This window comes from Triticum urartu, chromosome 3A (genome assembly GCF_056163025.1).
Source record: "Triticum urartu cultivar PI428250 chromosome 3A, HENAU_Tu73, whole genome shotgun sequence".
NCBI classification, from domain to species: Eukaryota; Viridiplantae; Streptophyta; class Magnoliopsida; order Poales; family Poaceae; genus Triticum; species Triticum urartu.
Window position 1 is genome coordinate 361,237,025 of NC_141875.1, and position 9,777 is coordinate 361,246,801.

Below are 9,777 nucleotides of genomic sequence, written 5' to 3' on the forward strand. Positions count from 1 at the left end.
GTCTTTTGCAAAATTAATTTTATTTCTCTATTGCTAAGTTCAACTTGACCACTAGACTGAGGATGATATGGTGATGCAATTCTATGGATAACATCATACTTCGCAAGCATTTTACGGAAAGCACCATGAATAAAGTGTGAACCACCATTAGTCATTAAATATCTAGGGACTCCAAACCTTGGGAAAATAACTTCCTTAAGCATTTTAATAGAGGTTTTGTGATCAGCACTACTGGTTGGAATAGCTTCTACCCATTTAGTAACATAATCATCAACAACCAAAATATGAGTATACCCATTACAGGAAGGAAAAGGTCCCATGTAATCAAATCCCCAAACATCAAATGGTTCAACATCAAGTGGATAATTCATAGCATTTCTTGACGCTTACCGATATTACCTATTCTTTGACATTCATCACAAGATAAGACGAACTTACGGGCATCCTTGAAGAGAGTAGGCCAATAAAATCCAGACTGCAATACCTTATGAACAGTTCTATCTCTAGCATGATGCCCTCCATAAGCTTCAGAGTGACATTTTCTTAGGATTTGTCCCTGTTCATGCTCAGGTAGACAACGTCTAATAATACCATCTACTCATTCTTTATAAAGATGTGGGTCATCCCAAAAGTAATGTCTTAAATCATAGAAGAATTTTTTCTTTTGTTGGTATGTAAAGATAGGTGGTAAATATTTAGCAACAATGTAATTAGCATAATCAGCATACCAAGGAGTACTATGAGAAACATTTATTGTAGCTAACTTCTCATCAGGAAAACTAGCATCAATAGGTAGTGGGTCATCAAGCACATTTTCAAGCCTAGATAAATTATCAGCTACTGGGTTCTCAGCTCCTTTTCTATCAATGTTATGTAAATCAAATTCTTGTAACAAGAGAACCCATCGAATAAGTCTACGTTTAGCATCTTTCTTTTCCATAAGATATTTAATAACAACATGGTCTGTGTGAACAGTTACTTTGGAATCAACAATATAAGGTCTAAATTTATCACAAGCAAACACCACTTCTAAGAATTCTTTTTCAGTAGTACCATAATTTCTTTGAGCACTGTCTATAGTTTTACTAGCATAATGAATAACATTCAATTTCTTATCAACTCTTTGTCCTAGAACAACACCATCAACATAATCACTAGCATAATACATAATTTCAAAAGGCAAGTTTCAATCAGGTGGTTGAACAATAGGTGCAGAAATTAAAGCTTTCTTAAGTGTTCAAAGGCTTCTAAAAAATCATCATCAAAAACAAAGGGAATATCCTTTTGCAAGAGACTAGTAAGAGGCCTAGAATTTTTTTAAAAGTCTTTGATAAATCTCCTATAGAAACTAGCATGACCTAAGAAACTACGAATACCTTTTATATCTTTAGGACATGGCATTTTCTCAATTGCATCAACCTTCGCTTTGTCCACTTCAATACCTCTTTCAGAAATTTTATGACCCAAGACAATGCCTTCATTAACCTTAAAGTGGCATTTCTCCCAATTCAAGACAAGATTTGTTTGTTCACATCTCTGCAAAACTCGATCAAGATTGCGTAAACAATCATCAAAAGACTTCCCATAAACAGAAAAGTCATCCATGAAAACCTCAACAATCTTTTCACAAAAGTCAGAGAATATAGCAGGCATACATCTTTGAAAGGTAGCAGGTGCATTACATAAACCAAAAGGCATACGTCTATAAGCATAGGTTCCAAAGGGACAAGTAAAAGTGGTCTTTTGTTGATCAGGTTGAGAAACAGGTATTTGTAAAAAGCCAGAATATCCATCAAGGAAGCAAAAGTGTGTGTGCTTAGATATCTTTCAAGCATTTGATCAATAAAAGGCAAAGGGTAATGATCTTTTCTAGTTTCTTTGTTTAATTTTCTAAAATCTATTACCATTCTATAGCCTGTAACAATTCTTTGTGGAATAAGTTCATTCTTATCATTAGGAACAACAGTTATACCTCCTTTCTTAGGGACACAATGAACATGACTTACCCATCTACTATCAGCTATGGGATAGATTATACCTGCTTCCAGAAGTTTTAATATTTCCGTTCTTACCACTTCTTTCATCTTCAGATTTAACCGACGTTGGTGATCAACAACAGGTTTAGCATCAGGTTCCATATTAATTTTGTGCTGACAAAGAGTGGGACTAATGCCCTTTAAATCATCAAGAGTGGGACTAATGCTCTGAAAGGTTAGAACTTTCAATAATCTTTCTTCTTCATGTTCTGAAAGGTTAGCACTAATAATAACAGGATATATCTTCTTTTCATCAAGATAAGCATATTTCAAAGTGTCTAGCAATTTTTTTAATTCAAACACAAGATCACCTTTAGGTGGAGGTGGACCTCCTGGAGTTTCAATAGGCAAATTGTGTTTAAGTAGAGGACGTTGTTCAAAGAAAATTTTATCTATTTCATTTCTTTCATGCATATGTAAATCATTTTCATGGTCTAACAAATATTGTTCTAGAGGATCAGTAGGTGGTACATCGATAGAAGCAAGACCAATTAATTCATCCTTACTAGGCAATTCTTTTTCTTGAAGATTTCTACTAAACTTGGAAAAATTAAACTCATGAGACTCATTACCAAAACTAACACCGACAGGTTGTTTCTCACAATCTATTCTAGCATTAATGGTGTTCAAGAAAGGTCTACCAAAGATAATGGGACAAAGGTCATCTTGTGGGGAACCAAGAACAAGAAAATCAGTAGGGTATTTTATTTTCCCACACAAGACTTCAACATCTCTAACAATCCCTATTGGTGATATAGTGTCTCTATTAGCAAGTTTAATACTAACATCTATTTTTTCTATCTCTGCAGGTGCTATGTCATTCATAATTTCTTGATATAATGTGTAAGGAATAGCACTCACACTAGCACCTATGTCACACAAACCATGATAACAGTGATCTCCTATTTTAACTAAGATGACGGGCATGCCAACAACAGGTCTATGTTTATCTTTTTTATCAGGTTTGGCAATTCTAGCAGCTTCTTCACAGAAGTAAATAACACGCCCATCCATATCTTCTTCCAAGAGATCTTTAACCATAGCAATACTAGATTTTACTTTAATTTGTTCATCAGGTTTAGGTGTTCTAATATAGCTTTTGTTAACCACAGTTGAAACTTTAGCATGTTCATTTATCCTAACAGGGAAAGATGGTTTCTCAATATAAGCAGAAGGAAGAACTGGATCAACATTATAAATAATAGTTTCTTCTTTAACTGGTACCCGTTCTTTAATTTCTTCTTTAATATGTGGGTGATATTTGATCCTTAGGGAGTTCAACATGAGTAGCGAATGATTCAAAAAGGAGGCTACTATCTCAGAGTCAAGTCCATATTTAGTGCTAAACTTTTGGAAAGCATCGGTATCCATAAAATATTTAACACGATCATACTTAAGTTTAATACTTGACTCTTTACTTTTCTCGAGTTCCCAATCTTCGGAGTTGCGTTTAATTCTTTCCAAAAGATCCCATCGGAATTCAATAGTCTTCTTCATAAAAGAACCAGCACAAGAAGTATCAAGCATGGTTTGATCATTACGAGAAGCCGAGCATAAATTTTTTGGATAATAATTCTCTTGAGAGCTCATGATTGGGGCATGAATATAACATTGAATTAAGCCTTCCCAAGCTAGAGCGATACTTCCTCCTTCACGAGGCCAAAAATTATATATATAATTCCGATCACGATGAACTAGATGCATAGGATAATTTTTTTGGTGGAACTCCAATTTCAAAATATTCCAATTCCATGATCCAATATCATCACATAGCCTATAACATGCCAATGCTTTTCCCTTCAAAGATAAAGGGAAAACTTTTTTCATAACTTTATCTCCGGGTAAACCTGCAAGCTTAAACAATCCACAAATTTGTTCTACATATATCAAGTGCATATCAGGATGTTCGGTTCCATCTCCTGCATAAGGATTAGCTAGCAGTTGTTCTATCATACCCGAAGGAATTTCATATTCAATATTTTCAGTAGGTGTAGTAGGTTGAGGGGTAGCTAATTGTGGTTCCAAACGAGGTGAAGATACCCCGAACAAACCCCTCAAAGGATTGTTTTCCATAGTAACAAGTGACAATAAATTTCAGCACACTATATAAATGTTTCCTTACCAAATTCCACTTACCAAAGGCGCTTCACTCCCTAGCAATGGTGCCATAAAATAGCCTTGATCACCCACAAGTATAGCGGATCAATTGTAGCTTTTTTCGATAAGTAAGAGTGTCGAACCCAATGAGGAGCAGAAGGAAATGACAAGTACTTTTCAGCAAGGTAATGTCTGCAAGTGTTGAAATTGTAAGTAGAGGAGTAGTTTGATAGCAAGATAATATGTAACGAGCAAGTAACGATAATAGTAAAAAAAGTGCAGCAAGGTAGCCCAATCCTTTTGAGGCAAAGGACAGGCCAAAACGGTCTCTTATGATAAGCAAAGCGTTCTTGAGGGTACACAGGAATTTCATCTAGTCACTTTCATCATGTTGGTTTAATTCGTGTTCACTACTTTGATAATTTGATATGTGGGTGGACCAGTGCTTAGGTGTTGTTCTTACTTGAACAAACCTCCTACTTATTATTAACCCTCCCGCAAGCATTCGCAACTACGAGAAAAGTATTAAGAATAAATTCTAACCATAGCATTAAACTTTTGGATCCAATCGGTCCCTTACGGAATAGCGCATAAACTGGGGTTTAAGCTTGTGTCACTCTAGCAACCCATCATCTAATTGCTACTCCAAAATTCATTCCCTTAGGCCCAAATATGATGAAGTGTCATGTAGTTGACGTTCACATGAAACCACTAAGGGAATCACAACATACATACTATCAAAATATCGAACACATATCAAATTCACATGATTACTTGCAACGTGATTTCTTCCGTGACCTCAAGAACAAAGGTAACTACTCACAAATGATAAACATGCTCATGATCAGAGGGGTATTAAATAACATATTGGATCTGAACATATAATCTTCCATCAAATAAACCATATAGTAATCAACTACAAGATGTAATCAACACTACTAGTCACCCACAAGCACCAATCTATAGTTCCGGTAACAAGATTGAACACAAGAGATGAACTAGGGTTTGAGAGGAGATGGTGCTATTGAAGATGTTGATGGAGATTTCCCTCCCCAAGATGGGAGAGTTGTTGGTGATGATGATGACGATGATTTCCCCCTCCGGGCGGGAAGTATCACTGGCGGAATTGTTCCGCCGGAGGGCAAAAGTGCTCCTGCCCAAGTTCCTCCTCGAGGCGGCGGCGCTTCGTCCCGAAAGTCCTCCATTTATTTTTTCTAGGTCAAAATGACTTATATACCAAAATATGGGCACCAGAGGTGGGCCGAGGAGGGGACAACCCACCAGGGCCCAGGCGCGCCCAGGTGGGTTGTGCCCACCTGGTGGGCCCCCTCTGGTACTTATTGTTGGGGAACATAGTAATTTCAAAAAAAAATCCTACGCACATGCAAGATCCATCTAGGTAATGCATAGCAACGGGAGGGGAGAGTGTTGTCCACATACCCTCGTAGACCGAAGCGGAAGCGTTATGACAACGCGGTTGATGTAGGCTTATGTCTTCATGATCGGACCGATCCTAGCACTGAAGGTACGGCACCTTCGCGATCTGCACATGTTCAGCTCGGTGACGTCCCACAAACTCTAGATCCAGCGGAGTGTCGAGGGAGAGCTTCGTTAGCATGATGGTGTGCTGACAATGATGATGAAGTTACCGAAGCAGGGCTTCGCCTAAGCACTACAACGATATGACCGAGATGCAAATCTGTGGAGGGGGCACAGCACACCGCTAAAAAATCAACTTGTGTGTCTATGGGGTGCCCCCTCCCCCGTATATAAAGGAGGGGAGGAGGAGGTCGGCCGGCCCTAGAGGGCGCGCCAAGGGGGGAGGAATCCTCCTCCTAGTAGGAGTAGGATTCCTCCTTTCCTAGTCCTACTAGGAGGGGGAAGGAAGTAGAGGGGGAGGGAGAGGGAAAGAGGGGCCGCACCCCCTCCCCTAGTCCAATTCGGACTCCCTTGGGGGGGGCACCTCCTGGATGTTGCCCTCTCTCTCCCCTAAAGCCCACTAAGGGCCCAATAACTTCCCAGGGGGGGTCCAGTAACCCTCCGGCACTCCGGTTTTATCCGAAACCTCCCGGAACACTTCCGATGTCCGAACATTGCCGTCCAATATATCAATCTTTATGTCTCGACCATTTCGAGACTGCTCGTTATGCCCGTGATCATATCCGGGACTCCGAACTACCTTCGGTACATCAAAACACATAAACTCATAATACCGATCGTCACCGAACGTTAAGCGTGCGGACCCAACGAGTTTGAGAACTATGTAGACATGAACGAGACTCATCTCCGGTCAATAACCAATAGCGGAACCTGGATGCTCATATTGGTTCCTACATATTCTACGGACATCTATATCGGTCAAACCGCATAACAACATATGTTGTTCCTTTTGTCATCGATATGTTACTTGCCCGAGATTCGATCGTCCGTATCTCAATACCTAGTTCAATCTCGTTACCGACAAGTCTCTTTACTCGTTCCGTAATGCAACATCCCATAACTAACTTATTAGACACATTGCTTGCAAGGCTTATAGTGATGTGCATTACCGAGAGGGCCTAGAGATACCTCTCCGATACACAGAGTGACAAATCCTAATCTCGATCTATGCCAACTCAACAAACACCATCAGAGACACCTGTAGAGCACCTTTATAATCACCCAGTTACATTGTGACGTTTGATAGCACACTAAGTGTTCCTCCGGTATTCGGGAGTGGCATAATCTCATAGTCATAGGAACATGTATAAGTTATGGAGAAAGTAATAGCAGTAAACTAAATGATCAAAGTGTTAAGCTAACAGATGGGTCAAGTCAATCATATCATTTTCTACTGATGTGATCCCGTTCATCAAATGACAACTCTTTGTCCATGGCTAGGAAACTTAACCATCTTTGATTAACGAGCTAGTCAAGGAGAGGCATACTAGTGACACTCTGTTTGTCTATGTATTAACACATGTACTAAGTTTCTGGTTAATACAATTCTAGCATGAATAATAAACATTTATCATGATATAAGGAAATATAAATAACAACTTTATTATTGCCTCTAGGACATATTTCCTTCAGTCTCCCATTTGCACTAGAGTCAATAATCTAGATTACATTGTAATGATTGTAACACCCATGGAGTCTTGGTGATGATCATGTTTTGCTCGTGAGAGAGGCTTAGTCAACGGTCTGCAACATTCAGATCCATATGTATCTTGCAAATCTCTATGTCTCCCTAATTGACTTGATCGCGGATGGAATTGAAGCATCTCTTGATGTGCTTGGTTCTCTTGTGAAATCTGGATTCCTTTGCCAAGGCAATTGCACCATCATTGTCACAAAAGATTTTCATTGGACCCGATGCACTAGGTATGACACCTAGATCGGATATGAACTCCTTCATCCAGACTCCTTCATTTGCCGCTTCCGAAGCAGCTATGTATTCCGCTTCACATGTAGATCCCGCCATGACGCTCTGCTTGGAACTGCACCAACTGACAGGTCCACCATTCAATAAAAATACGTATCCGGTTTGTGACTTAGAGTCATCCAGATCAGTGTCAAAGCTTGCATCGACGTAACCGTTTACGACGAGCTCTTTGTCACCTCCATAAATGAGAAACATATCCTTAGCCCTTTCAAGTATTTCAGGATGTTCTTGACCGCTATCCAGTGATCCACTCCTGGATTACTTTGGTACCTCCCTACTAAACTAATAGAAAGGCACACATCAGGTCTGGTACACAGCATTGCATACATGATAGAACCTATGGCTGAGGCATAGGGAATGACTTTCATTTTCTCTCTATCTTCTGGAGTGGTCGGGCATTGAGTCTGACTCAACTTCACACCTTGTAACACAGGCAAGAACCCTTTCTTTGACTGATCCATTTTGAACTTCTTCAAAACTTTATCAAGGTATGTGCTTTGTGCAAGTCCAATTAAGCGTCTTGATCTACCTCAATAGATCTTTATGCCCAATATATAAGCAGCTTCACCGAGGTCTTTCATTGAAAAATTCTTATTCAAGTATCCTTTTATGCTATCCAGAAATTATGCATTATTTCCTATCAACAATATGTCATCCACATATAATATTAGAAATGCTACAGAGCTCCCACTCACTCTTTTTTGTAAATACAGGCTTCTTCGAAAGTCTGTATAAAACCATATGCTTTGATCACACTATCAAAGCGTACATTCCAACTTCGAGAGGCTTGCACCAGTCCATAAATGGATCGCTGGAGCTTGCACACTTTGTTAGCACCTTTAGGATCGATAAAACCTTCTGGTTGCATCATATACAACTCTTCTTCAAGATATCCATTAAGGAATGCAGTTTTGACATCCATTTGCCAAATTTCATAATCATAAAATGCAGCAATTGCTAACATGATTCGGACAGACTTAAGCATCTCTACGGGTGAGAAGGTCTCATCATAGTTAACTCCTTGAACTTGTCGAAAACCTTTTGCAACAAGTCGAGCTTTGTAGACAGTAACATTACTGTCAGTGTCAGTGTTCTTCTTGAAGATCCATTTATTCTCTATGGCTTGCCGATCATCGGGCAAGTCAACCAAAGTCCACACTTTGTTCTCATACATGGATCCCATCTCAGATTTCATGGCCTCAAGCCATTTTGCGGAATCTGGGCTCATCATCGCTTCCTCATAGTTCGTAGGTTCGTCATGGTCAAGTAACATGACCTCCAGAACATGATTACTGTACCACTCTAGTGCGGATCTTACTCTGGTTGACCTATGAGGTTCGGCAGTAACTTGATCAGAAGTTTCATGATCATCATCATTAGCTTCCTCACTTACTGGTGTAGGAATCACTGGAAATGATTTATGTGATGAACTACTTTCCAATAAGGGAGCAGGTACAGTTACCTCATCAGGTTCTACTTTCCTCCCACTCACTTCTTTTGAGAGAAACTCTTTCTCTAGAAAGGATCCATTCTTAGCAACGAATATCTTGCCTTCGAATATGTGATAGAAGGTGTACCCAACAGTCTCCTTTGGGTATCCTATGAAGACACATTTCTCCGATTTGGGCTCGAGCTTATAGGTTGAAGCTTTTTCACATAAGCATCGCAGCCCCAAACTTTAAGAAATGACAACTTGGTTTTCTTGCCAAACCACAATTCATAAGGTGTCGTCTTAGCAGATGTCGATGGTGCCCTATTTAACGTGAATGTAGCCGTCTCTAAAGCATAACCCCAAAACGATAGCGGTAAATCAGTAAGAGACATCATAGATCACACCATATCTAACAAAGTGCGGTTATGACGTTCGGACACACCATTACGCTGTGGTGTTTCAGGTGGCGTGAGTTGCGAAACTATTCCGCATTGTTTCAAATGAAGACCAAACTCGCAACTCAAATATTCTCATCCACGATCAGATCGTAGAAACTTTATTTTCTTGTTACGATGATTTTCCACTTCACTCTAAAATTCTTTAAACTTTTCAAATGTTTCAGACTTATGTTTCATCAAGTAGATATACCCATATCTGCTCAAATCGTCTGTGAAGGTAAGAAAATAACGATACCCGCTGCGAGCATCAACACTCATCGGCCTGCATACATCAGTATGTATTATTTTCCAACAAGTCGGTTGCTCGCTCCATTGTTTTGGAGAACAAAG